We start from the raw sequence: 13,302 nt of genomic DNA on the forward strand, positions 1-13,302 counted from the left end.
TTGAATAACGTTCTTGACTCCACACAAACAAGGCAGGATGTTGACATATGTGAAAAGATCATCCCACATTCCTTTAAACTTAGCGAAGTATACAGTTATCGAAGATTGGTCTTTCTTCAGGTTGATTATTTCTTATTGGATTTGGTAGATCCTAGGAGCGTTTGACTAGAAAAACCTTTCACGAAGATCTGCTCAAACTTCGTTGCTTGTCTCCGTATAAATCACACTTGATGTAATATCTTTATGCATCAAATTAAGGCGCCAAGACAATACCATGTTATTGCAACTCTCCCACACTGCGACGTTCGATGAAGTCAAATCAGGCTTTGTGATTGTACCATCGACAAAGCCTAATTTATTCTTGACACTTAGTGTGATGACCATCGCTCTACTCTGCATCAAGTAATTGTCTTCGGTAAGCTGTTGAGATACCAGCGATGTTCCCGGGTTGTCTGAGTGATGAAGGAAGAATGGATTCGTCGTTGACTTCGAATTGGACATTAACCCATTCACTGAGATCTCTCTGTCGCTGTTGCTGCTATCGAAAGCCATAGGTGAAGATATCAATCCTAAATCTTTGATACCATAAAAGTTTTGATAATCTGATCAAAAGAAAATTTGTATTTCTAATTTTGTGTATTGCCAAACTGAAAAATAAATAGTACATATACATGTCGACTCCCAGCCTGGGTTAACCTTTTCTTTCTTGATTTTAATTAATTGATTCTCCTTGATTTCAGTGAACTGATTACAACAAAATGAGGAAGGTTTGACTGTACAATGGATACACAAAGAAGGTAAATAAACAGATGGAAGGTGATATGCATGGTAACTGTAATAGATAAACCACTGAAATGGTATCACGGTCCAATTCACCTATATTATAGTGTTGAATTTTTTGTTGTAATCTGGTCGGGTCTGCCTAACCCCGCTTGCAATCAAATAACAGAAACATGATGTAAAGCTGATATTTTTTCAGCTACGATGCTAAAACAGGGTATGCTGTTTGCCGAGAAAGGGAGACCAAGAATTTTAAACCAATGAGCTTATGAACAAATGAGGTATTTTTTTATTAATCCAAAACTATACATTTGTTTTTAACTTCCAAGGTGAGATCACCGACATCCAAGCCCTTACCAAACCTAGTGCACTTCATGAGAAGGTGTTGATCCCTTTGTCATATGTTTCACTCCCATCCAGTGTGCAGGTGCTTTTCATTGGTGGACTTCATAAGGGTTTGGTGTCGGTGACACTACCTATAGTTTACCTCACAAGGTGGGCTAGTGAGTAACTGGGTTCTCAATATGGGCACCATGCTAAACCAAACATGATATTGGATTTTTGGTGTTTTTTTTCAAATTCGACCTCATAGATGTGTTCAGGATGATTGGTTTACTAAATATCAACACTTGGATCATGCATTTTGGATGGAAAAAAATGGCATTTGAAGCATAAAAAATTTATGAAACTTGGAAGCAGTTGATTTTTTTTTACTTTATAAAAAACTATTCATGCATCAAAATCAAATGCTTTAAGAAGTCCTATAAAGACATGCATATAGATCACATCTGTATGGTCAGAATTTCATAAAAGCACATACAATCTAATAACATGATTCATTTAGCATCGAGCCCGTTTTGTAGATTTTCATTTTCGTATATATACGGTCACTAGAATATGAAAACTAATGTGAGAATCACGATTTTCATGGATTTTTTGTTGTTTTAATTTAAATTTAACCGTATGGATGTGATATATTCAATCTTCATAAATATTCAAGCATTCAAAGATCATTTTTTTATCGAAATCCAATAGCTGATTTTCTAACAAATTCACTATGCCAAGCACATCCACGTGGTTGGATTTGCAAAAAAATTGTTGAAAAAACTCATATTTCTAGTTATGATATTCTAGTTCTTGTATATATATATATAATATAATATATATATATATATATAGAGAGAGAGAGAGAGTCACTAGAATATAAGAACTAAAAATATTAGCATTTTCAACTATTTTTTTGCAAATCCAACCATGTGGATGCATTTGGCAAGGTGAAATTGTAGGAATCAATCATTGGTTGGTGTATTTTCAATGAAAAAATGTGATTTTTGAATGCTTGAATATTTATAAAGATTATGAGCCATTGATTTTAAAGTATTAAAAAAATCTTGTGTATGCATCAAAATAAGGTTCTTATAAAACCAAGTAGATCACATCTGTACCGTTAGATTAAGAGAAAAGAACAAAAAATCCTTAAAAATCGTGTTTCACACATTTGTTCTCACATTTTCAGTTCTTATATTCTAGTAATATATATATATATATATATATATATATAAAAGTGTTGTGAGAGGCGTACGCCTCAATACCTGAAGTGTACGCCTCAGACGCGAAGCACACGCTCAAAGTATTGAAGTGTTGCAGTGAAGCGTTTCAGGCTTGAAACGCACGCTTCACTCATGTGAAGCGCACACCTCAAGTCGAAACGCGCTTCGCTTCTAAGGCGTGCGCATCAATGCAATTTGTGAAGGGGAAAAGAGTATAACCTTCAGCTTGTAGGGGTGGGGTGGCCTCGGCTTAGCCTCCTCGCCATCGTCTTCGTCAGAGTGACTTATCGTTGATTCTTTGTGAGGGAAGGCGTGGTCGCCTCCGCCGCCATGGAATTGATGGCTGACCTCCACTCTTCATCATCGTCCTCCTCGCCACTGCTGTTGTCGTCCCTCATGGCGCCTCTCTCTCTCTCTCTCCTCTCCCTCTCTGCTTTTTTGGCTTTTTTGTTGGTTTCTTTTTTTTGTTTTTTCTTCAATGTCAATGCTTGATGGGTGATGCCTTGCTTGTTTCCATTGTTTTTTCTTGGGTGAATGCATGAGTTGGTCATGTTTTTTTTGTTTAGAAAATGATGGTGTATGTGGTATTTGTGTGCTTGTGGACAAGGTTGCATGACATTGGCAATGCTGGATGTTTTTTTTTCTCTTTTGATGGTTGTGGGTTTCCTTTATTCTTTGCTTTTTCTTTTATGTTCTTCTTTTTTGGTTGTGGTCTTCTTTTGTTATGTTGGTTCCACGATATGGGTGTTTATGTTGGATTACAATGTGTTTTGTTGACCATTATCTGTTGTTTTTGAAGAGAAAAAACTATGTTTTTAAAGGGTTATATAGTTTTAGCTCCTGCATGAATGCTCCATCGCATGAATGGTGCAGTTAATCAGACACTTCCTCATGCATGATGTTACTGTTTATTGGTTGCTGTCTGGAGGTCAACCTTTTACCTTTCTCCTTTTTCGCGTACAAGTGTTCATTTTTTGTTCTTATTAGATCATATACATATCATATTAGAGTTGGTACCTGATTTCTTATGTTTTGGGTATTTATTGTACCTTCCTTTTTCTGTTAAAATGGTTCATGAATGTCCTTTTTTTGTCATGCTTTCTGTGGGAATCGATTTTATGTTGAGATATATCAGAGTGATTCAGCTGCATCCACAATTTGGAGGATTATCTTGACAAAATTTGCTTCTCCATTGACATGGTGTCTTATAATACATTGTGGTTGCTGCACCACTACAATTAATAGCATTGTATTTGGAAAAAAAATAAGCCTTTTTAGTATAATATCTTTCAGTACAATAAAGGCTTCAAACAACTTATTGCAAGATGCCTTGAAATGAATAGTGTGATTCAAACAAGCAACCAACTTATCCAATTCGACTCAAGAAAATGAACAAGAAATCCGGATTTGTTCTTTTGCTTAGTTATGCCATCTGAAACGCAGAGCACTCAACAAAATGAACATGCTGCAAATTCCTACCTATCCTACCGAATTAATTCATCCGTTTGGTTTGCCCGAGTGATCTAGTGTTTGTTTAAGACTTTCAGCTTCAAGTGAAGTCAATGTGATAGTTTCATTCGTGTTTAGTTTTAATATTTGGATATTTCCCCCTTTTAAGCATTCTCTAAATCAGATATGCAGAACTAGTGGTCATGAGGCCCAATAGAGCTTGTCTAAGTGAAAGGAAAATCATTGGCTTCACATAGTTAAATTCTGGAGTTTGTGGATCCTTGAAGTACCTTTTCTATTACGCAGACTTATCTTCTATCTGGTTTATTGAACAAATTATTTTATACTACACAATTTCATTAATTTTTGAATGTCTCATTAGCTACCAAATCTTTATTTCATGTCTTCCAGTTTTTAATTGATGTTGTTCTGGAAGATGGTACTAAAAATTCTACAGAATGTCAGGGAAAAAAATATTTTTTGTTTTAGTCTATATCTTGAGTTCTTGATTATCGTTGGATTGCAAATGTGGGGATTCTTTAAACTAATGCTGGGCTTATGCCTGTAGGTTTTGTTCTTGATCCTTCAAAATGTAGCAAGCTGACCATGGAAGAAAAACAAGAGCTAGTGTATGAACTCTCAAAATGGCCAGAAGGTGCTCCAGAGCTTCTACAGTCATGAAGCTGACAGGAGCTCCTGGAGGTGATTTGTGCTGCCATGGGGAAAGAAAGAAAATATACGAGCCTACCAAAATCTAGAATGATAGAACGCCTGCTTAGGGTAGTATCTGAAAAAAGAACTGGACATAATGATGAGAGTGCACAATCTGAAGCACCTCCAATACTGCCAAGTACTCAAAGTACTCCGAGAAGGCAGAGGAAGACTGACAATCCTTCCCGATTAGCAATTGACACTAGAAGGAGTTGCATCCTCGTCTTTGTGATGCCATTTATTATTAGTTTTTATTTAAATTTTTTATTATTTTATTAATATTATATATTTTATTATTTTGATCATGAAACTTACGCTTCAACGCCTCGACGCCTCGCTTCATAACAGGCTCATCGCCTAGCTTCGCCTCATCACATTTAACAACCTTGATATATATACCAACTGCACGTCAAATGTTGATCCCTTAAAATATATATATTTTTTATGATTTTTTTAATATTTTATTTTAACTGATATTTGTCCCGCCAAACCCTCCTCGATAATGTCCCTTACCGAGATTCGCGACTGTAAATCCTAACAGCCAAAAGAGCCGGTCCCCGGACCAAACCCTCCACCTAATCGTGCTCAACCACGAGATTCGCCACGCGTCAAAATCTTAGACTCCGCACCAGCTGAAATCTCCCCATGACAGAAAACACAAAAAACGACGACCGAAAATTACGCTGATACAAGCTAATGATAATTCGACACGTGGACGCACGGATCAATTCATGGTTCTTCTCGTGCAAAACGATCAGCGCAGAAAACCTCACGTGACGAAATTCAAAGCGAGGGTTGGGAGGACGTCTTCCCTCACGTGTTTCGCGCGCCTCCTTCTCCCTCTTTCTCTTTCTTTTTTTTCTATTTTCTTCTCTCTCTCTCTCTCTCTCTCCTGTACAAAGAGGAGAGGCCCAAACCATAGTTTGGTTCTTTGCTCTTGCTGTGTAGTGTGTGCATTTACCTGCTCCGTTGTTGTTAACACAAACAAAGATGCCAAAAGAAATCGTCGAGCTCGATTTCTTAGGATCTCAGGCGGCGATGAAAAATCTATCCAATTCTGATCCATCTGTTCGTTGTGAGTTCGTCTCTTCGATCTTCTTCCGTCTGTTTTTTTTATCTTTTACCTTGTTCTACTCATAGTGTTCTTCTACTCCTTTTTTTTCTTTTTCTTTATCTCGATCTAAAACACTCATGGAAGATCATGATTTTTTTTTTTGTTTTTGCGCTATAATTTTCAGGGTTCCGGAGGACGGCGTCGAGGATCAACCCCGAGGCACTGAAGAGTGTGCTCCGGGATGGGCCTAAAGACGGAACGGTCGACCGGATGTTGCAGGAGGAGCCGTTCAGGTCGGCAGCGTGAGGCCGGAGTTTCAATTCCCTGTTTCCGGTGTTGAGTTCGGCGTCCGGGTACGTCGAGATCTGGAATTTTTGATGTTCTTCGAGATGAAGATTTCTGTGTGATCTTTTTCTTGATTTCGCGGGTTTGGTTCTTGTTGTGTCTTTTTGTTTTTGGGTGGGGGTGGGGGGGACTCCTATAGTGGGTTTTCGTCCGAGAGCCCTGCGGGCACCGCTCCGCTGACGATTTTTTACAACGGGACGGTTAGCGTCTTCATCGTTCCTTCTGATAAGGTTTTTGTTCGAAACCCCCTTTTCCTTTCTTGTTTCTTCGTTTCTTTTTAGTTCTGGAAAACTAGTTCCGTCTTTGCCTAACAAAACTGGGTTTCTACAGGCTGAGATACTCATCAAACTGGCAGCGAACGGGAAAAATCCGCCGGGAGAAGCTCCATCGGGATCCACGCCTCCTGTACCCACGGCAACTGCCCATCCGAACAGGGACCAGATGCTCAACAAATTAAACCAAGGTGGGTCTCCCTTCAAAATTTATCGTCTTAGTCCAACCCAATTCCATGAAACCAATTACCAAACATGCTAAAAAAATTGAAAAAGGGAATTGGTGAAGAAAATGTCTGGTTTGTGGGATTTGAAAGATTGTTTGGTGGAATCAGAAACGTTGTCTTAAAGAGAAAATAAGATGTCTTCATCACCTTTTGGAAACGCCAAGGCCCTTTTTCTTATGGCATGTGGAATCAAGAATTCCCGGTCGTTCGTTGCATGAAACAGACCATCTTTCCTGAGGCACCGGCATTCTTTGTCGTGTGTTCTTTTTCTTATTTTTAGATGTTGGCAGTGGCGTAGCTAGGATTCATGTGAGGGGGCGCAAACAGGGGTGTAGCCAAAAAAAAAATGGTGTGATAGTCGGGGGTTCGGGGGCAGCGCCCCCGAAAAGTTTTTTTTTTTGAGATAAAATAAAAAATGGCTACAATTATTAATAAAAATCTATTTCATATGGACAAATCAAACTCTTTGCTACAGTCAGGGCTGGGCTAGGACTGGGCTTTTAAAAAAAAAAAAAAAATTAACTGACCCCCCCCCCCAGCTCCGCCTCTGGATGTTGGTATCATCAACAGAAAATTCTTAATTCCATGGAATCGGAATTAAGGGAAAACATGCCTCCAAAAGAATTCCCCCAGATATGATTCCAGGAAATCTGCTTTCGGAACATACTTTTATATAACCATATGTTTGGCTGAATGTGGGGATTTAATGCATTTACAGACCTTCCAATTAAAAGAAGAAAGTCACTGCAGAGATTTCTAGAGAAGAGGAAGGACAGGTAATTTTGCGTCTGATCCATCCTGCTGTGTTTGGTTACTTTTCTTCACACTCATGCTCTCTGAGATTGATGGTCATTTCCCATTTCAACATTTCATATTATAGCTTAGATTTATGAGTAGTACCATTCCTCTTTATGAGATTAGGCTAATACAAGTTGGGAGTTGCTGGCCTCTTAGTTTATTCATCTTATCATGTCCCTTTTGACACCAATCTAGCCACATGGGTATGGTTAGAAGGCCTTGGTCTTCTTATTTTGTAGTCATTAGACCCATTGGGATTCAACTCTGTACTGTGCAGGAAGGGAAGTCTACATACTTTGTCGTTTTACTATGGCTTTGCTGTTATTCATACAAAAAATCATGGAATAAAAGCCCAATTTAAAATCCCCATTCTCTTTCCGTGACAGTGGTAGTTTTGTGATGACTGATCAAGTAGTAACAACCGAGTGTTATATTTAATGATGCTGAGATTGAAGAGACATATCATTACAATGAGCAGGTAACCCATGACATAATCGCCTAATCCTTGTAACTGGGGCGGGTTTGATTCGGATCTTGCTAACTCTCTGCTACGGATGTGCGCACAACATATCAATGAGTGGATTCCTACCGACCGATTATGCTCAAGTAGGTTGAACCATGTGATCTTTTCTTTCTTTTTGAAGTTAGATTATATTTTAGTATTTATACATAAAGCAAAATTAAAAAAAATACCCCCTACTTATCAGCTATTTAAAAAGAACTGCCCAAAACATCTGTGCTGTTACATTTAAGTATATGCTTTTACCTAAATGCATTTCAAATACCTGCTCTTTTTTCTTCAACCATCTTTTTCTTTAAAAAAATAATTCATTCTTCCCTAAAAAAAATCATTTTATGTCATCTTATGTTCCTTTGTTAAACAAGATTTTTAAGTTGTTTGCCCAATCTCTTGATTATCTAGTATGGGCGATTCGCGAATGTCACCGTGCATTAGTGCACGTCTTTTGCATTAAGAGTGAAGCTGGGTATATTTCCTGGTTGACAAAGGGAACTTGGAGTTTTATGCCAATAAACACAGTGAGCGAGTTGGTTTTCGTCCTGTTGCTAAAACAAAATTGATCAAATCATTGTACCTTAACCATGGGTGTCGGTTTGGAATCCCGCGGAGGGTTAACCTTTGGGGAACGAAAACCTACCCACTAGAAAACCTACCAAACCTATCCACTAAAAAACATTTTATCAGATTTACAGTGTTTTTTCGAAATTCTGACCTTATAGATGTGTTGAGCATGATTGATTTACTAGAAAATCATGCATTTTGGATGAAAAAATGGTATTTAGAGCCTCAAAAATTTATGAAAATTGTAGGTTGTTGATTTTTGAAACACTGTAAAAACCTATCTATGCATCGGAATCAAATGCTCCAAGAACTGATTCTTATAAAAACATGCACATTTGAAAAAACACCAAAAATCTGATAAAATGTTTCTTGGGTAGGTTTGGTAGGTTTTCATTCCTCATGGTGGCAGCTTGTGGTGGTACATACTTAATTTACATAGATCTAAGCTCCAAAAGCAAAATCTGACCATTGGATTATGTTTAGCATGTTCTATTTATTATTTTTGTGTTAAAGTTCACTAAAATATAAAATTTTATATTATTTTTAAAATACCTTTATTTTCATGAATTTTGAGTTGTTGATTTTTATCTCAAAAATAAAATTTTACTGTGTATTAAAACTTGATGCCAGATTTACCATTTTGTGTCTGGATCTATAAAAAGAAAGAATGTGTACCACCGCATTCTATATGGTACTGAACTATTATATAGGGTAACTAAAATTTTATTTACCAACCAAATGTTTGCTGGTATAAACCAAGATTTTCATAGGGTTTTTTTTTTCAAAAATTATATAGTATGGACATGATCAAGACGTTTGGTTTTATAGACATAGATTCTTGGATCATTCAATTAGGATGTTTTAAGGATTGAAAATCAATGGCTTAAAATTTTCATAAATATTAAGCATAAAAAATTACATTTTTTTATCCAATTACGATGATCCAGTAGTCGATTTCTAGCAAAATGGACCACGCAAGTGTATCTATAGTATTAGATTTGCAAAAAAACCTATGAAAATCTTGATTCATACCAGCAAACATGTTTGGTTGCTATATATATATATATATATATATATATATATATATATATATATAGAGAGAGAGAGAGAGAGAGAGGATTCTCGTGTATTAACCCATTGATAAAATAATGGATCACGAGTTGTGGATGATACCCCGTGACTGATGTGAGCTATTAATTAAAAAGTGTTGAAGTTTCGCATGAGCGGAAACATGCGGATATGCAGGAAGATACTCGTTTGATATTTCGAGGCCCACAGAGTTACCATATTGTAGTTCTTTTTAGGTAGAGGTGCATATCTCTAGTGGAGAAGTTGACAGCCCACCCACTAACCACTGTCTTCATTTCCCTTCCTGCTTTGCTTTTTTGGTGGGGGTAAGTCCGCAACCAAATGTGTTTTGCATGCTCATATTCACAAAGAGATGAACCAGTACAGTCTGGCCCTAGTAATTGTGCATCCTTCTCCTTTCTCAGGCTGACTTCCACCTTGCCGTATGAGCATGCCGCGGACCACGAGGACAAGAAGTCATTGGAGGCTGCTCACGCCTAAATGTTAACATTTATTTTCTTCCTAAAGCGTATTATACACCAACAAGGCGGGATAAGGATCGATGATGATGATGCTTGGAACCCTTTATAGTTATTGTCATTAACTTAGTTCTTTTTTTCTAGTTGCTTGACTGCATTAGCCTAGCTTTTGATCCAATGTTGATGGCCTTACCCTATATGATACTTTATTTCTCAACTTTGTATATTTAAATACATCTATTTTCACACCTCTCTCTCTCTTTTGCTCAACTTTGTATATTTAAATACATCTATTTTCACACCTCTCTCTCTCTCTTTTATTTAAAATAATCTGCAACCTTTGCTCATTTTGGAACACTTTGTTGTGCTATGCTCTAATATTGTTAAAGCAAATTACTAGTCATTATTGTTACGATTTCAGATGGTTATTTGGGAGCTAGGTATCTGTGGGATTTTTTATTTTTTATTTTTTATTTTTGAAGAGTTGGGTGTCGATGGGAGTTGTAGAGCTGGAAAAAGTAAAAGCCTTGTAATTGGTGGAATTGGCAATTACTATCTCTGCCAACTCTGCTTTCTAAATGCATATTCAAGGGTTGGTGTTTGCTACTGTCGTTGGTAAGGAACCCCTTAGTAAAATAGTATAATATTTTTAATGTTTTTCCCATCTGGTCCTCCACATGTGATCTGCATGATTTTACGGAGATTGAAAAATCAACAGTCTACCATGTACGAAATTTACTTTATAAATTCGTATTTTTACATTGAAAAAATACTATAAGAGATTGATCTTCTGTCACGGGCAATCCATTGCTATTGAATAACGATGGCAACAACAATGAGTTCAGACACCAACGGAGGATCCGCTTGTCCGGTAGGAGCAGCTAGTGCACGTCACCTTGTGTTGGGACGTTGCAGCTTCAAAACCCAATGGTATAGTTGTATAACTGGTAGGGGTCTGCCTAACCCCAGCTTGCCTTTCAAAAAAAACAACAATGGGCGGACAATTTACCAGTTCAGACTAGTAAAGATCCAAACCCACTCATGATTTGGATAATGGTACTTGGATATTCCAAGCTAATCTGGTAGGATCCCGAGGGTTCAAGTGTTGGTTGTACCAATGTTGTCAGTATCGGTTTTGGACCTGATGCAGGAAACTTAAGGACTGATTAGGATCCAATGCCAATTTGAGATTAGTGGGTTTGCCTAGTTGGAGACGGCCTCGGCTGTCATGTGCTATACTTCCCTTGTGTAAGCCAACACCCAGCATAGGCCCTGGGGGCGAGGGTCCTAGCCACCGAGTTTTACTCCCTAGAGGGTTGAGCTGAGCTTTACCTGCTAAGGTGCCCGGGTTTCTCTGAATAAAAGAGTGCATATCAGGTCAGAGTGTCCTATGAACAGTAATCGGTCACAGGTCACACTGACGCTGTGAACAAACAGCATCCCAAACACCATGGTTGAACTCCATGTTTTCAGCAGTTCATTTTGCAAACTCTAGATGCTGTTCATCTAGGGTATTAACAGCTCTAAAAAAAAAAGGTAGGACACGTCTAAGAGATCGATGCAAAGTCCAACCATGGTATTTTGGATGCCGTTCATCGCATGGATAAACCGTCTGACATTATTAATAGATTAAAAAAAAATAGCAAACAGGGTGAAATCTCAAAATATCAATATTTGTAATCTTTGGAATTTCCAAAACATTTGATGTATAATTTTGACTGGTTGGCATGACCTATCTATGATTGAACATATTTCCACGTCGAAAGTATGCTATGCTACAGAAAAAAGATAGGACAAACCTTGGATGTGTAAAATCCAGAGCTAAACTACAGGTTTTCACTGGTCATGCACATGGGCACAAGAGGTACGTGAGCTAAATTCCAAGATATGCCGGCTTTATTCAGGGTGCAATCTAAGGTTTAATCTGGTCCAACTTGACCCACAAGTCAAGCAAGTAAATATGTTAAAACTACAATCATATGTTTTGGTGGATCGAGTTCCGCACAATCCAAAACGAAGTTATTCAAACAAATTATTCATATGTGTTCAAGTTGTCTGCAAAGCGTAAAAATCAAATGTTGAACACAAGGAACACGGTTTTTTGTTTAGTCAAAACAAGCTTTCAACATAATAAAGTTATTAAAGAACAGATAGAACATAAAAAAACTTCATGCAAGACATTCAAATATTTGATATTTCATTCAAATATTTGATATTTCATTCAAATCTTTCTAACACGTTACAATACATTCAATTCATAACTCTTTACTTATCGAAGAATTACAATACATTCAAAACATTGTAATACCTTCAAAACATTCAAATCATTACAATGCATTTCAATACATTCAATCAATCTAATTATTCAGATAAAATACAGGTATGTATTACAAGATGTATTTCACTAGCTCGAGAATGATTCTTCATCACTTGTTCAACTTTCATACTCTTCTTCTTCCTCCTCCTCATCTTCGCCATCATCTTCTTCTTCTTCATTTAGGGCTCATCCACTTGGTATATCATTTGGATCACATTCTTCCATGCATGTGCCATCGAACAATAATGATATGACATGCATACGATGTGCGACATTGTGACCATAAGAGAAGTCATACATATCATCTGATTGATAGTAATCACCCTCTTAAGCAATCTTGTCTTCCTGTAACTGATCATACTCGGAGTATAGTTTAGACTTCACCTTACAAACTGCCTGGCTTCCTTCCACGCGTCAATCTAAACGATTTTGTATCCTCCATGCAGTACGGACATGCCAACCTCCCACGTGTGCTCAAACTAGATAACATACCATATGTAGGGAAGTCACTGATCATCCATAGAACAATAATATTCATATTGAAGTTTTGTTTTTTGTGGGTATCGTACGCGACAACACCGTCATCCCACAGTATTTTCAGTTCATCAATCAATGACCTTAAATATACATCAAGATTTTAGCCCAGAGACGTCGAACCAGGGATCAATAGAGACAAGAAAAGATTTTGATGCTTCATACACAAGCTTAAAGGAAGGTTGTATGGGGTGACAAATACCGGTTAACAAGAGTATGGGGTTGATCTACCTCCAAATGAATTAAATTCATTTATACATAAACCTAACCTAACATTTCTCACTTCCAAAGCGAAGTTCTAATGAGTACGATCAAAGCACCTCCAAGCTTCTGCGTCTACAGGATGTGTGATCTTGTCTTCATCATGTCGAACTTTATCTGCATGCCATATCATTTGTTTAGCTGTCCTCGAAGACATATAAAGTCGTTGCAATCTAGGGGTGAGAAGGAAGTAGCAGAGTGACTTATATGACACTTCTGTTGACCTTGTGCTACCATTTCCCTTTGTCTTTGGCTTGAACCGATGATGTCAACATAATGGACATGATCTGCTATTTTCTTGATCTTTGAAATACATGCGGTGATTGAGACAAACATCTATCTTTTGATACCCCATACCTATAGCATTGACCATAAC

The 13,302-nt window shown here is 37.5% G+C and overlaps 1 long non-coding RNA gene across 1 annotated transcript; it reads left to right on the forward strand.

Annotated features, from left to right (window-relative positions):
• Positions 1-5,421: 5,421 nt before the first annotated feature.
• On the forward strand, positions 5,422-10,062 carry LOC149840415 (uncharacterized). The gene is made up of 6 exons (XR_016431556.1): positions 5,422-5,565; positions 5,729-5,897; positions 6,029-6,119; positions 6,220-6,352; positions 7,107-7,164; positions 9,761-10,062. It is a non-coding gene; the product is annotated as an uncharacterized LOC149840415 (long non-coding RNA).
• The last annotated feature ends 3,240 nt before the right edge of the window (positions 10,063-13,302 follow it).

This window comes from Nuphar pumila, chromosome 4 (genome assembly GCF_984573655.1).
Source record: "Nuphar pumila chromosome 4, dmNupPumi1.hap1.1, whole genome shotgun sequence".
Classification (NCBI taxonomy): Eukaryota; Viridiplantae; Streptophyta; class Magnoliopsida; order Nymphaeales; family Nymphaeaceae; genus Nuphar; species Nuphar pumila.